Raw genomic sequence first — 15,102 nt, forward strand, 5'->3', positions numbered from 1 at the left:
TCAGGGTTAGGATTAGCCTCTTCTCGTTTTCATAAAAAGAATGTGAAATTTTATTTTGCACATATAATAATTCTATCAAGGATGGTGAATTATGTCAAATATTTCAGGAAGAAATAATGCTAATGCTATAGAAAGTCTTTCAGAAAGTACAAGAAGCAGGATCAGTCTGGCTTACTTTAAGAAGCTGGAGTTATGCTGACACCAACACTGGACACAGACGTCAGAGGAAAACTAGGCAGTCCCTGTGCCAATAGAGGGACGGATGTGGAAATGAAAGTCCTAACCAAATACTGGAAAATCAAGTCAGTGAAGAAAAATGTGTTTTCTATATAAATGTAGATGTCTCCCGCCATCAATTTTCTATCTACTGTCTATGCTACTTATTTTCTGTACCTTCTCTCCCCTTCTCCTCCTCCCACTCCCCTATTGCTAACCCTCCTTGAGATCTTCATTTTTTTGAAACTTCTTTTTTGGGCAACACAGTATTTCTCTGGAAGGACTGTTCAGATAAGCAGCCTCAGATGGCAAAGACATAAACGACAATGTGTAAATTAGAATACTTTATACTCTTTCCTAAATCTACTAGAGTGAAAATAGGGATCTCCCCCAGAATGTCAGCACTTAGAAGGACATGGGGTCAAAAGCATGGGAATTTGATCAGTTTCCTGAAGGCAGGAGTCATATGTCTTAGTCACTGGGTCATGGCCTCAGGACCCAGAGGAATGCCTAACAGACACAGATGTGGGTGTCCTTGCAGACTAAGACACGAACGAGGTTAAAAATAGACACACTTAAAACCTGGGTGGAGACGCCTAAATAGGTGCAGATAAGATGCAGTTGATAGATAGTAAGTCCTCCTGGTTTGTTCAGTGAATGAAGGGTTACAGAAGCCGGGGCAGCAGAGAGGCCTCTGCTGACTCCTGGGTCATAAAAAACCCTGCAGATTCGGGTGACATCAGTTTTTAAATGACCATGGTTGTTAAAGTCAACAGAGGATGTTCTCCACGTTAATTTTTCAAAAGACATTTTGACAGAATAAGAAATGTAATCCAATACAAGTAGACAGTTTCTTCTGCTGAACTTTTAAACACCAGAAATCCGGTGACAGACATGGGGGATGAGACACTGTTCCCTCAATGGGCTCACATTAGAGGCACATCAGACACCCCAGGCTGTGAAGTACGCAAAGACCATGATGTTGCAGTGGTTGATACACAGGAAGTGGGTCTGAGGACCACAATTACACACTGTACGTAGTGTGCTCAGTGTGTACAAAAACAACAAGTACCTCACATCTTCTGCATATTAACTCAGCAACTGTTGAATGAGACTACTGTGCTGGCCTCCTTTCACCTGCATGTGTTGTTGGATGGTGGTGACAGATTCTGTAGATGACAGAGCACAGCACAGTGTCCAAGGGGGTTCTAAAGGGGGCCAGGGGCACCCTCCAAAAAGCACTGGCAGACACATTGGAACATTTTCAGTTCTCACAGTGGTGGACACTGGTCAGAGGCTGAGATTCCTCTGTGCCCTATGGAACAAGGGACAGCTTAAGACCCTGCACAAGACACTGCAGGACAGTACACAGGACAGCACAGGATGGTACATAGAGGACATCTCAGGACAGTTCACAGGAGAGCTTAGGACCCTGCACAAGACAATGCAGGACAGTATTAAGACAGCTTGGGACAGCTCAGGAGTATGTACTGGCCAGCTAAGGAAGGTACACAGGTCAGCACAGGAGAGTTCATGGGACAGCTCAGGACAAGCCAGGACAGTTCTCCCCCAAATGCCCTGGCTTTCCCTTGAGCTGCACTGGGGAAAGCAGGTCATTCTTTCTTTGTCTCTGTGTTCTGAGAATCCTGACCCAGTGTCTTTCCTTGGCTAAGCATGCAGAGGGGAAGTCCGTCCACACCCTGGAGCACAGGACGGAAAGAACCAGGACCAGTGAGGAACAACGCTGTGTTCCGAGGGGTCTGCGATGCTAGGCCAGCCTCAACCGGAGGAGAGTGAGGAGGGACCACTTCAGATCCATGTGGTTACAGGCTGGTACTCCAGGGTGTGAAAGAGGTCTTCCTCTTTATAAGTCTGAGGTGGGCAAAAGTCCCCAATTTAATGATCAGGTCAAGATCATTAATGAGTTCAGAGTTCAGACTCAAGACTGCTGTACCTGCCATAAAGCATTATGAATGAGATGAAGGACTTGGGTTCCTTGGAAATGGATGGGAAGTACCTTACTCTATTGAGGTTGAACTCTCTTTAATTTTAATGAGATCTGCTCTTTGTTCTCTTAAAACTGAATCTAAAGCATGTCCTTATCAATGTTTCCTTAACCAAGTTAAATATTCCAGAGGACTGCCCTGGCTGGTGTGGCTCACTGGACTGAGCACCAGACTATGCACCAAAGGGTCACCAGTTTGATTCCCAGTCAGGGCACATTCCTGAGTTGCAGGCCAGGTCAGGTCCTCAGTAGGGGATGCACAAGAGGCAACCACATATTACTGTTTCTTTCCCTCTGCCCTTCCCTTCCCCTAGCTCTAAAAATAAATAAATCTTTTAAAAAATGTTCCAGAGGACTCTATCCTCTGGAAGTCTGTTTTCTAAAGGAAGTCTGCTCCGAACCCCTTGGATATTGTGATCAACGGTCTAAAAGATTTCACTTATCTCAGGTACGTCAGGCAGCCCCAGGCTATGTTTTGTAAAGCATTGTGTTTTATTTTGGTAACACAATAAAACCCCACTTATCAGGAAGTGTCTTATCTGTGAACCTCAAATATGTAAGACATGGTAAAAACCCAACCAGCAGATTTCCTGATTTCTTTGCCAAAAATGGAAAACTTTTCCAGTTCCCCTGGGAGTCCGTTTATTCTCAGTTTACATCCACTTGTAAGAAGCTAGATGATCTGGGTATCTAGCTTGCAACTGATTGAAAAATGAACAGCCAGAGCCATTTTTAGTTGAAGTGGATAATTGCAGCAGACTACTAGCAAGGAAAATGTGGGGGATGGGGGGCAGGTTGAGACGGAGGTACGAAAATTTGATTGAAAACTGTGAAGGAAGCCCAACACCATGCTCCTGTGACCAGACTATATTCAAGGGGGTCATCCAGAAGGGCTGCTGGCTCACAGGCAGTGAAAGAAGTTTGTAGCATGTTTTACAAGATTCCTCTCAAAATTTGTAATTTTTAAAGTTCTGTGAATTAAAAGACTAAACTATAGTTGTTTGGGGGGGAAGCACTTTATGTAGAATATCTTACTTCCTAATACAACTGGATCACTCATGCTTGTATGTGAAATTCACTTCAGAAATACACCTTTGAAAGTTGAACGTATTAAAAGCTGAAAACAGCAAATTCTGTATTTTCTTGTGCCCCTGAAAGGGTGTGTGTCTTTCTAGCCCACAGATTTTTGTTACTGTATGCAGTTCACTTGATTTCCTCATACACACATTTGGGTCCATAATGACTGGATCTCATGCTACTGCGCATAGTTGGATATAGACTGAAACTTCCTAAACTCTTTGAAGTGGAGGGAGACAGCGTTGGTCATTCCTTGAGAAATGTGTGAATGAAGAGGACTGAGGAATTGGACTGAGGTCAAATGCTACCAAAATGCAAAATATCAGTTACATAATAGAGAAAGTTTATGTACTAGATGACTTTTATCTTTTTGTTAATAATTATTAGATAAGTATAATTGCACTTGTATTGCTAGAGTAAGCTTCTGCCTATCAATCTGTCAGTAGTGTAATGCATAGCTCTAACATGTTTGCATATACTGGGTCAATCTTGTTCTAATACACAATTCTAGTAAGTAAGAAAAATATAATAGTTACTGAAATAATGATGAAACAGAGGGGTGATCTGAGATTATGAACTGGATGCTATGAGTGAAAAAAAACTGGTAGAAAGGAAGGGCTAATCTATTTTCTGTGTGAAGTTTTGAGTTCTAGAACCATGTAGTTGCAGTTACGTTTGGTGCCCAGAGTGGGCAACACAGGTAAACTATTGTCCTTACCCAGTGCTACCTCTCCTGTTCGTGCCCCAGTTTTTCATTTGGTATTTCTGCCCTCTGACTATGTAGAGGTACGGTATATTTTTTAGACTGCTCATATTTTGGTTTATATGAGGAAAATATGAGATATAGGTTAGTTATCATTTGCATTTTAAAGCATTAGACAAATTATTTGTAATCATTAAACAGTTTGTAATTATCATATTTTATTTCATGAAATCTAAAATAGAATGCATGCCTTGCCATAGCCTCTTACTTCCTGTTTGAAAATAAAATACCATCTTTGTATCACACCATGATGTTGTGATATTATTTGTTAAGGACTTTGAGAATTTCATGACAACATTGCTAAAAATGTTTTTTAGCACAAAACTAAATTTGAGGGAGCCCCCTCAAAAATGGAATTTATAAAAAATTGTTTATATATTCTTTTTTTAAGTCTCTATCTTATGTATTTTTTATTATTGTTCAAGTACAGTTGTCTCCATTCCCCCCTAATCCTCCCCACCCAAGCCATCCCCACCTGCCACCCTCAATTCTACCCTGCTTTGGTTTTTTCCAGTGTCCTTTATAGATGTTCCTGAAAACCCTTCCTCCTCCCCCCCCTACTCCATTATCCCCTCCCGCTTCCCCCTGGTTCCTGTCAGTTTGTTCTTAATTTCAATGTCTCTGGTTACATTTTGCTTGCTTATTTGTTTTGTTGATAAGGTTCCACTTATAGGGGAGATTATATGATATTTGTCTTTGACCGCCTGGCTTATTTCAATTAGCATAATGCTCTCCAGTTCTATCCATGTTGTCGCCAAGGGTAGAAGCTCCTTCTTTCTTTCTGTTTTGTAGTATCAACGTGTAAATGTGCCATAGTTTTTTTTATCTATTCATTTACTGATGAACACTTGTTTCCAGCACTTGGCTAATGTGATTTGTGCTGCTTTTAACACTCAGATGCATGAGTTCTTTTGAATTGGTGTTTCAGGGTTCTTAGGTTATAATCCCAGCAGTGGAATTGCTGGGTCAAAAAGCAGTTTCATTTTTACTTTTCTGAGGACATTCCATACTGTTTTCTGCAGTGGCTGCACTAGTCTGCATTCCCACCAATAGTGTAATAGGGTTCCCTTTTCGCTACAACCTCTCCAACACTTATTGTTTGTTGATTTGTTTATTATGACCATTCTCACCACTGTGAAGTGGTATCTCATTGTGGTTTTAATTTGCATCTCTCTGATGGCTAGTGATGCTGAGCATGTTTTCATATGGGCCCTCTGAACATCCTCATTGGAGAAGTGTCTGTTCAAGTCTTTTCCCACTTTTTAACTGAGTTGCTTGTCTTCCTGGAGTGGAGCCTTGCAAGTTCTTTATACAATTTGGAGATCAAACTCTTGTCCGAGGTATCATTGGCAAACATGTTTTCCCATATGGTTGGTTCTTTTTTTTATTTTAATGCTGTTTTCTTTAGCTGTGAAGAAACTTTTTATTTTGATGAGGTCTCATTTGCATATTCTTTCATTTATGCCACTTGCTCTAGGGACCATACCAGTGAAAATATTGCTTTGTGGAATATCTGAGATTTTCTTGCCTGTATTCTCCTCTAGGACTTTTATGGTGTCACAACTTATGTTTAAGACTTATCTCCACCTTCAATTTATTTTTGTATATGGTGTAACTTGGTGATCGAGTTTCATTCGTTTGCATGTAGCTGTCCAGCAATCCCAACACTATTTGTTGAAGAGGCTATTTTTACTCCATTTTATGCTTCTGCCTTCTTTGTTGAATATCAATTGACCATAGAGACTTGAGTTTACTTCCAGGCTCTCTAATCTGTTCTGTTGGTCTACGTGTCTATTCTTATGCCAGTATGAGGCTGTTTTGATCACAGTGTCCTTGTATTACAGTTTAATATCCGGTGTTTTGACCCCTCCAACTTTGTTCTTTCTCAAAATTGCTTTGGCTATTTGGGATCATTTATGGTTCATATAAATTTTCTAAATGTTTGTTCTGTATCTGTGAAGTATGCCATTGGTACTTTAATAGGTATTGTGTTGAGTCTATAAATTGCTTTGAATGGTATGGACATTTTGATGATGTTAATTCTTCCAATCCATGAAAATGGTACATGCTTCCATTTGTTTGTGTCTTCCTTAATTTCTTTCTTAAATGTTGTGTAGTTTTCTGAGTACTAGTTTTTTACCACCATGGTTCAGTTTATTTCTAGGAAGTTTATTTTTCTTGTTGATGTATCAAATGGGATGTTTTCCTGATTTCTGTTTCTGATATTTCATTGTTGTTGTAGAAAAATGCCTTTGATTTTAGAATATTGACTTCATATCCCACTGTTTTGCCAGATTCACTTATTTCTTCAAGTACTTTTTTGGTGGAGTCTATAGGATTTTCTATGTACACTATCATGTCATCTGAAAACAATGACAGTTTTGTTTCCTCTATTCCAATTTGGATGCCTTTTATTTCCTTTTCTTGTCTGATTGCTGTGGCTAGGACTTACAATACTTACTCAATATGTTAACTAGAAGTGATGAAAGTGAACATTCCTGTCTTGTTCCTGATCTTAGTGGGAAAGCTTTTAGTTTTGCCTATTGAATATGATGTTGGCTGTAGGTCTCTTGTATTTGGCCTTTATTATGTTGAAGAATGCTCCCTCATTCCCACTTTGCAGAGTGTTTTTATCATAAATGGGTGCTGTACCTTATCAAATGCTTTTTCCACATCTATTGATATGATCATGTGATTTTTATGTTTCACTTTTTTTGTTTGATGTATTTATGTTTGTAGATTTGTGAATATTGTACCATCCTTACATCCCTGGGATGAATCCCACTTGGTCATAGTATACGATCTTTTTAATGTATTGCTGGATGCTGTTTGCCAATATTTTGTTGAGGATTTTAACATCTATGTTCATCACTGATATTGGCTTATAGTTTTCTTCCTTTGTTATGTCTTTATCTGATTTTGGGATTAGGATGATGCTGGCTTCATAAAAAGAGGTTGGGAGTCTTCCTTATTCTTGGGTTTTTTTGGAATAGTCTATGAAGAATAGGGGTTAGCTCTTCCTTAAATGTTTTGTAAAATTTCCTGTAAAACTGTCTGGTCCAGGGCTTTGGTGTGTTAGGAGTGTTTTGATTACTGCTTCAATTTGTCAGCTGCTATTGGTCTGTTCAAGCCTTCTGCCTGTTCTTTATTCAGTTTCAGAAGATTATATTTTTCTAAAACTTTGTCCATTTCACCTAGGTTTTCAAATTTCTTGCCATACAGTTCTCCATAGCAATTTCTTACAATCTTTTATATCTCTGTGGTATGAGCTGTAATCTCTCCTCTTTCATTTATGATTGTGTTTATTTGGGTGCTCTCTTTTTCTTGATGAGTCTGCTTAAAGGTTTATAGATTTTGTTTATCTTTTCAAAGAACCAGCTTCTGGATTTATTGATCCTTAGAATTATGCTTTTAGTCTCTATGTCATTTAATTCTGCTCTAATCTTGGTTATTTCATTCCTTCTACTTGCTCTGGGATGTCATTCTTGTTTTTCCTCCAGTTCTTGTAGGTGTAGGGTTAGGTTGTTTATTTGAAATGTTTCTATCTTTTTTAGGTAGGCCCATATCACTATGAACTTCCCTCTCAGTATTGCCTTTGCTGTGTCCCATAAGCTTTGGACTGTTATGTGTTCATTTTCATTTGTTTCCAGAGCTTTTGATTTCTTTCTTTATCTCATTCTTAACCCATTCATTATTTAACAGCATGCTATTCAATCTCCATGAGGTTGAGTGTTTTTGAGTTTTTTTTCCCCTTGGAGTTGGTTTCTAGTTTCAGGTCATTATGGTCTGAGAAAATGCTTTCAATTTTTATTTCAATTTTCTGGAATTTGTTGAGGCTTGTTTTGTGCCCTATCATGTGGTCTGTCTTTGAAGATGTTCCATGTGCATTTGGAAAGAATGTGTATTTTGCTCCTTTAGGATGAAGGGCTATCTATATATCAGTCAAGTTCATTTGATCTAGAACATTGTTCAGTGGTGCCAAATCTTTGTTGATATTTTGCTTGGCAGATCTATCCTTTTTTTGACAGTGGGGTGTTAAAATCTCCTAGTATAATTGTGATGTCATGAATATTTTTCTTGAAGTTCTCCAAGATTTTCCTTATGGATTTGGGTGCTTCTATGTTGTATGCATATATGTTTATAATATTTATATCTTCTTGATGGATTCTTCCTTTGAGTATTATGAAGTAAACTTCCAGGTCTCTTTTTATGGACCCCTTTTTTAACATGTATTTTGTCTGATATGAATATTGCTACCCTGGCTTTATTTTCCTTTCCATTTTCTTGGAATATTTTTTTCCAACTCTTCACTTTCAGTCTGTGTAGGTGGGTCTCTTGTAGGCAGTATATGTGTGGGTCATGATTTCTTATCCATTCAGCTACTCTTTGTCCTTTGATTGGAGCATTTAATCCATTTATATTACTGGTAGGTAATTATTCATTGCTATTTTTTATACCTGTGTTCCTCTCTGTCTCTTTTTCTTCCTTTTCTCAAAGCAGTCCCTTTAGCATCTGTTGCAGAGCTGGTTTGGTGGAGGTGTATTCTTTTAGACTTCTTTCGTCTGGTAACTTCCTTATTTGGCCTTCCATCTTAATTGAGAGCCTTGCTGGGTAAAATAGCCTTGGTTGCAGGTCTCTGGTTCTCATTACTTGGAATATTTCATGCCATTCTCTTCTTGCTTGAAGTGTTTTCATTGAGAAGTCAACTGCTAGTCTTTATTGGGGCTCCCTTGTGTGTTACTTCCTGTTTCTCCCTTGCTGCCTTTAAGATTCTCTCTTTGTCTTGGAATTTTGACATTTTAATGATGATGTGTCTTGAAATGGGCCTCTTTGGGTTCCTCTTGATTGGGACTCTCTGTGATTCCTGGATTTGTGTGACTTTTTCTCTCATCAAATTAGGGAAGTTTTCCATCATTACTTTTTCAGACAAGTTTTCTATCCCTTGCTCTTTTTCTTCTCCTTCTGGTAACCCTGTTACATGGATATTATTATGTTTCATGTTGTCCTGCATTTCTGTTACCATCTCTTCATTCTTTCTGAGCCTCTTTTCCTTTTCTTGCTCTTCCTGGGTATTTTTTCTACCTTGTCATCCAGCTCACTGATCCAATCCTCTGCTTTCATTGAACCTGCTTTTGATTCCTTCTACTGTGTCCTTCATTTCCCCTTGGCTCTTGTTGATAGTTTCTATTTCCTTTCTCATATTGATATAGTTTGCAGTGAGTTCATTGTAGATTCCCTGCAGTTTTTGGTAATTCTCAGTGAGCTCATTCAGCTTCCTTATAACCATTGCTTTAAACTCAATATCTGATAGTTGACTTGACTCTGTTTCATTTAGCATTTTTTCTGAGTATTCCTCCTTTCCTTTCATTTTGGATTTGTTTCTTTGTCTTTCCATTGTTTGTGAGAATCTTCCTGTTAGCCTCTGCTTCTTAAATTGATCTGCTCTGACTCACCGAGTTTGTGGTGTGAACTTCTATGGTAGGAGACCTGTGAGATTCAGTGGTGCAGTCTCCTTGATCTCCTGAACTTGCTGCTCTTGGGATACCATTTATGTTGGCTCTCTGGATGTCTTTGGGTTTTGATTATTGTTCGGGGTCATTCTTTGGTAGGCCCTTCCTTACCTTCCCAGCTGGTTGACAGAGGGTCACTCTGCCTACCATATCTTGTATATGTTGTGAAAGCACAGACAGTTTGTGCTGAAGCTGGCTCTTCTGTCTGAGGTTATAAGGTTTCTCTCTCACTAGAGTTCAGTAGTTTGTTCTGGGTAATTTATCCACAATATAATTGTAATTCCAGATTAGTCCTGGGAGGTGGTTAGTGTGGTTTCCCCTCACTCCTCTCAGATCTTGCCATCTGTGTATTTATTCTTACATGTTTAAAGTTCAGTCACCTTCAAAGCACTCTTCATTTGATGAAATATACCATTAAGAATGTAAAAATCCAGTGCTCAAAATGGTTTTTGAACTCATTGATTTTGAAGTCTTTTAGTGCTTTTGACATTTGTTGTTCTACCTCTTCCACATTAACAAAATGTTTCCCTTTGAGGACTCTTTCATCCAGCTAAACAAAAAAAAGTTGCTTGGAGCAAGATCAGATAAATATGGAGAGTGGAGCATAGGGATTATGTCATTCTTTTTTAAAAGATTTTATTTATTTATCTTTAGAGGGGAAGAGAAGGAGAGAGGGGGAGAAATATTAATGTATGGTTGTCTCTCATGTGTCTTCTGCTGGGAACTGGCCTGCAACCCAGGCATGTGCCCTGACTGGGAATCAAACTGCAATCCTTTGGTTCAAAGGCCCTCGCTCAATCCACTGAGCTATGCCAGCCAGGGCGGGATCATGTCATTCTTGATCAGAAACTGCTGACCATTCAGTGTGGTATAGGCAGGTGTGCTCATAAACCACCCATCATGAAATGGGCAAAGATTTGAAAAAATCTTTGAAAACAAATTACTAAAGCCAAATGTAGCCTCTTATAACAATGCCACCTGGTACACTGATGCAGATGGGTTCCCAGAACACTCACCTGGGGGTAGAAGGAAGCCTATACAGACTACAAGGGGCCTGTCCTCCAGAAGATAATTCTGATTTTCATAGGGTTCCCCTCATATAGTTGAAATTTTAATTTATTTTCCTCATCCATGTTTCTGATTAATGTTTATCTTAAGTTTCATGTAGCTATTAATTCAAGAAGTAAGATACTGGAAGATCAGCTATTCACATTTCTCCTCTTATGCTATATAATTAATAAATATATATTAACACATATCCATTCAGTACATACAAGTATTTTTAAGTAGGGCATCCTTACTAAGGATGTCTGAATGATAAATGTGAAAGTATTTTTTATGTACGTAGAATGGTTGTATAAGGTGGAAGTTCAATACAAGCAATCCATTTAATCCTATGCTTTTTTACTTTAAAGCTCAACAAATGTTTGGTAAGTGAATGTTGAATTTTAATGCATTCTGTTTGCCCATCTCATGAACTAGACAAAAGGAAGCAAGTACCTTAGCAAAAGCAATAGCAATTTAAGCATTTATTCCTAGTGATATGAAGATGTTTAAATGCAACATACTCTTCCTGAGTGACTCTAGGTCAGAAGTAGTCATTTGCAAATGTCTTATGTGTGGCTATGGAATCCAAATTAATTTGTAAAATTAAGTAATGCCCAGCACTGCCCAACAAGATAGTACTAGATCTTAGCAATTTGTTGCATAAATATCAGCTATTGACATTGGTCTATGACACTGAGTCTCTTACTCAAAGCTCCTGGACTTAACCTAGATCCCTGAAACTGCCCAGCCTCATTGACCACTGAAGTCCAGAATTATATTTCTCAAATGACTTTTCTCTTGCCTGTCACTGGTATAAACATAGGCTCTGACTACATCACAGAAACATCTGAAGATAATACAAAACTTTCATACATTATCTAGATTTTTTAATAAAAAGAGTCAGATATCTAGATTTAAGACCCCAGGAGTGGGGAAGGGAAAAGGAAAGCTCACCTTGACTTAATACAATATAAGGATTGTACCTCATGACACTTTATGTAGGTATCTCAGAATAATAAGAAAGGAACCTTTAATATCTAGTTTTTAGCTCAGTGAGTCCTCAGTGATAGATAGGAGACATACTCCTCACAGGACATAGGTACGAGCCTGTAACAGAGCAGGTCTTCCTAACAGTGCTGTGATGCCTCAGGAGGTCCCGCCCCTCCCAGCAAACAAGGAGCCGTGTGATGACTGTAGTGAGATCGACTGTAGGAGCAACAGTGCAGTTACATGAAAATGGTGGGTAATTGCTTATTGCAACATGAATATGTAAAAACATATGGACATTATTCCTAATTTATACATCTTTTAGGGGTTGTCTTCATGCTTCATACATTTTGAAGTAACTGAAATGGTTAAAATTGATTGTTTAATTAGCTTGTGTATTAAAACATTTCTGAACATAACTGGTTCAAAGGAATGATTTTTTAAATGGTTCTATGATTTTTGTCTTAAGAAAACTCTATCTTGTAGCACCTCTTGGTGGGTTGTTGGGTTTTTTGTTTTGTAATTATTGCCATTATTGGTGAATTTCAGAAGTGGGCAACTTTTCTGGTAAATAGTCCTGGCCTAGAGTTTGTACCAGAGGGAGGCGACCCTAATTCTCATGCCTTCAGGAAATCAGCAGTGCTGATCAGGCACTGGACACTGACCAGGCACTGGACGCTCACATGCACAGGCTTTCACAGTGTTTGCACTGACGTTTATAAAATGGCTCCACACCTAAACCATAAAAGCAGAAGTGGAGGGACAGCCAGCACTGGGACGTTTTCTTCCGAATTTGGTGTTTAGCTGAAGTGTTTGTGGGCTTTAGCAAAGAGGAAACTCATTTTAAAATATATGCATATATAGTTTTGACTGAATTTTAACTTAGTAAAAATATGTTATTTTGGAACATGCTCTTTGATGTATGTTTAATTTTATTAATACCTAGGATTTCATTTTATATTGATTTATGAAAGAGGAAGTGAGGATGAATGTGGATGTCATTTCCAGTCTAAGTAAGAAGCTGCTAGCAAAGGCAGTAACAGGTTGTTTGGTGTGTCCAGTAAGTCCATGCCATGTAGCCACAAAATACAAGCCCTTTGTATCATTCAAGATGAAACAACACTGACGTGTCTTTTTGGATATCTAAATTTGTTCTTCAGTCTGTGTCTAACATTAGCAAAGAGAATCACATTGTTGTTTTTAAATTGTTTTGAAATAAACCATAAAATTAAGAGATTTTGAACAAAGGAAGACATTGGCCAGTTACACAGACTGGAAGTAACCGGAGAAGCGAGTGTGATCCTCCTAGTGTAACACAACTGTGAGTACTTCGTCAAAAAGTTGGGTCGTAGTTTTTAAAGCACCCTGGTAGGTGTAGGTAATTTATAACCAGCTTCTAAGATGTGTCCTTTAATATCTATTGGTATATTTATTTATATTTCATACTTACATTTAAAATTATTATATATGGCCTATACAATGATATTGCTATATAACATACAATTGTTATATGTGTTACATACATGTAGATAATTTTCCAAATTTTGCCTCACCGGTTCCAAACAAGGTTTCTAAAATACTGTGTATCACATCATCCCATTTAAAGTTTTTCACTGAAAGCCCCACTTTGCTTGAAAAAACAGTTTCTTTATTGTAGCTTGAAAGACAAAGGGCCCCCGATTTGCTGCTCTCCTGTTTCCCATCAGTGTCTAACCTGCCATTCATTACTGCCCTGCATACCTCCCCAGTCCTGTCTGCTCCCAAGGTCACGGTTCCTCCTCCTACCTGCACACCTGGCCTTACACTAGCCCCTCTGTCTTCATTTTGCTGTCCTCTCAGTGAGGCATTGCTCTGACTGATTTCTGGTCTCATAGGTTGCCGTGCGTAGTTGTGAGTTGCATTGTCCCTGACCGGAATCTGCTGTCATTTGTACTTTTGCTCTTCTGTATAATTTGTGCTTGTTCTCTGAGTGCTGTTAAGTTGTTCTCTTCATCACTGATTTTAAGCAAGTTTATTATAATGTTCCTTATTGTCGTTTTCTTCATATTTCTTCTCCTTGGAATTTGTTGAGATTCTGAATCTATGGGCTTAGAGTTTTTGTCAGGTTTGAAAATTTTCCAGTCAGCAGTTTTTGAATATTTAATCTGTTTCTGTCTCCCTGCCTCTCCTCTTCCTCTCATGAAACTTGAGATCCCAAATCCCCATTCATTTGTCCATCTGATGTTCCACTGCTCACTGATAATTCATTCCTTTCTTTTATTTGTTTTTAATCTGAGACATTATAATTTTATCTCCAGAAGTTTGCTTTTTATTCTTTTTATATCTTCTATGATTCTCTGATCACACTCATTTTTTCCCTCCACCTTCCTGAACGTATGTGCTTGCACACGCAGTCTCGTTCACCATCCTTGTGTACCCACAATGTCATCTAGGTCCTGGCTGGTGCGTTTCTGCAGATTCTCTCCTCACTGTGCATCATATGTTCCTGCTTATCTGCATGCCTGAGGACTTTTAATCTGTGAATTTACATTGTTGGATACTGGTACTTTTGCAGTCCTCCAAAATGTTTTATCTTTGCTGTGGGAGGCACTTAAGTTTGAACATTTCAGTGTTTTTGAGGTTTGCTTTTAGGCTTTGTCAGGAAGGACCAAGAGCCTTCCCTCCACGGCAGGATGGGCCAGGCACTGAGCAGCACATCTGAGTGTGGCAGGAGGCTCTTCCCCCTGGACTGAGGAAGCAGGACCCTCCAGAGCCCGTGCTGGGCAGACCGCTTTGCCTTCCTGCCTGTGCAAGTAGGCGTTCCAGGCCCCAGGACTCCCTCACATGTGTGCTGACCAGGCACACGGGGAAGGTCTCTGGACGTACTCTTCACAGGTCTCTCCTCACTGTGCTGCCAGCTCTTGTCACTGGGTCTCCAGGGACTCCCAACTTATTCTCATCAGCTCAGGGGAGCCTTAGGCTCTGTCTGGGGGTTGGTTGCTCCAGGGCATCGCAGCCTGGTCTCTCTTCAGGCAGGTAAGGAGGACAGTAACGAGGCTACACCCTTTGTTTGTCTTCTTTTAGGGACCCCTGCCCTGCACTGCCTGTTGTTCAGTGCCACCATTGTTACATGTATTGTGTCCAGTTTTGTAGTTAAGGCAGGAGAGCAAATTCAGTTCCTGTGACTCCATCATGACCAGAAGCAGAGATACAACCCTTTCCATCTCTTTAAATCCTAGTTAAACTGTCACATCCCCGAAGAAAGTTTATGACTCACATTTCTTCCCAGAAGAACTAACTGTGTCAGTAACAGACATCATCTACAGTTTCCCAGTTTTTTTCTTCTTCTACCACATCTTGAAAGCACATCTGCTCCCTTTCGTACTGTCTTCGAGGAACATGGTCACAGTCACCTCTCAATAAGTTGTAAGTTTCTTGAGAACAGAATTCACGGGCCCTTTTTAAAATCCTTCATTGTGCATAACAAAAGATGGGGGGGCACTGGTGCTTAGTAAAGG

Source organism: Artibeus jamaicensis, unplaced genomic scaffold, assembly GCF_021234435.1.
Source record: "Artibeus jamaicensis isolate MK-2021 breed Jamaican fruit bat unplaced genomic scaffold, CSHL_Jam_final contig_473, whole genome shotgun sequence".
Classification (NCBI taxonomy): Eukaryota; Metazoa; Chordata; class Mammalia; order Chiroptera; family Phyllostomidae; genus Artibeus; species Artibeus jamaicensis.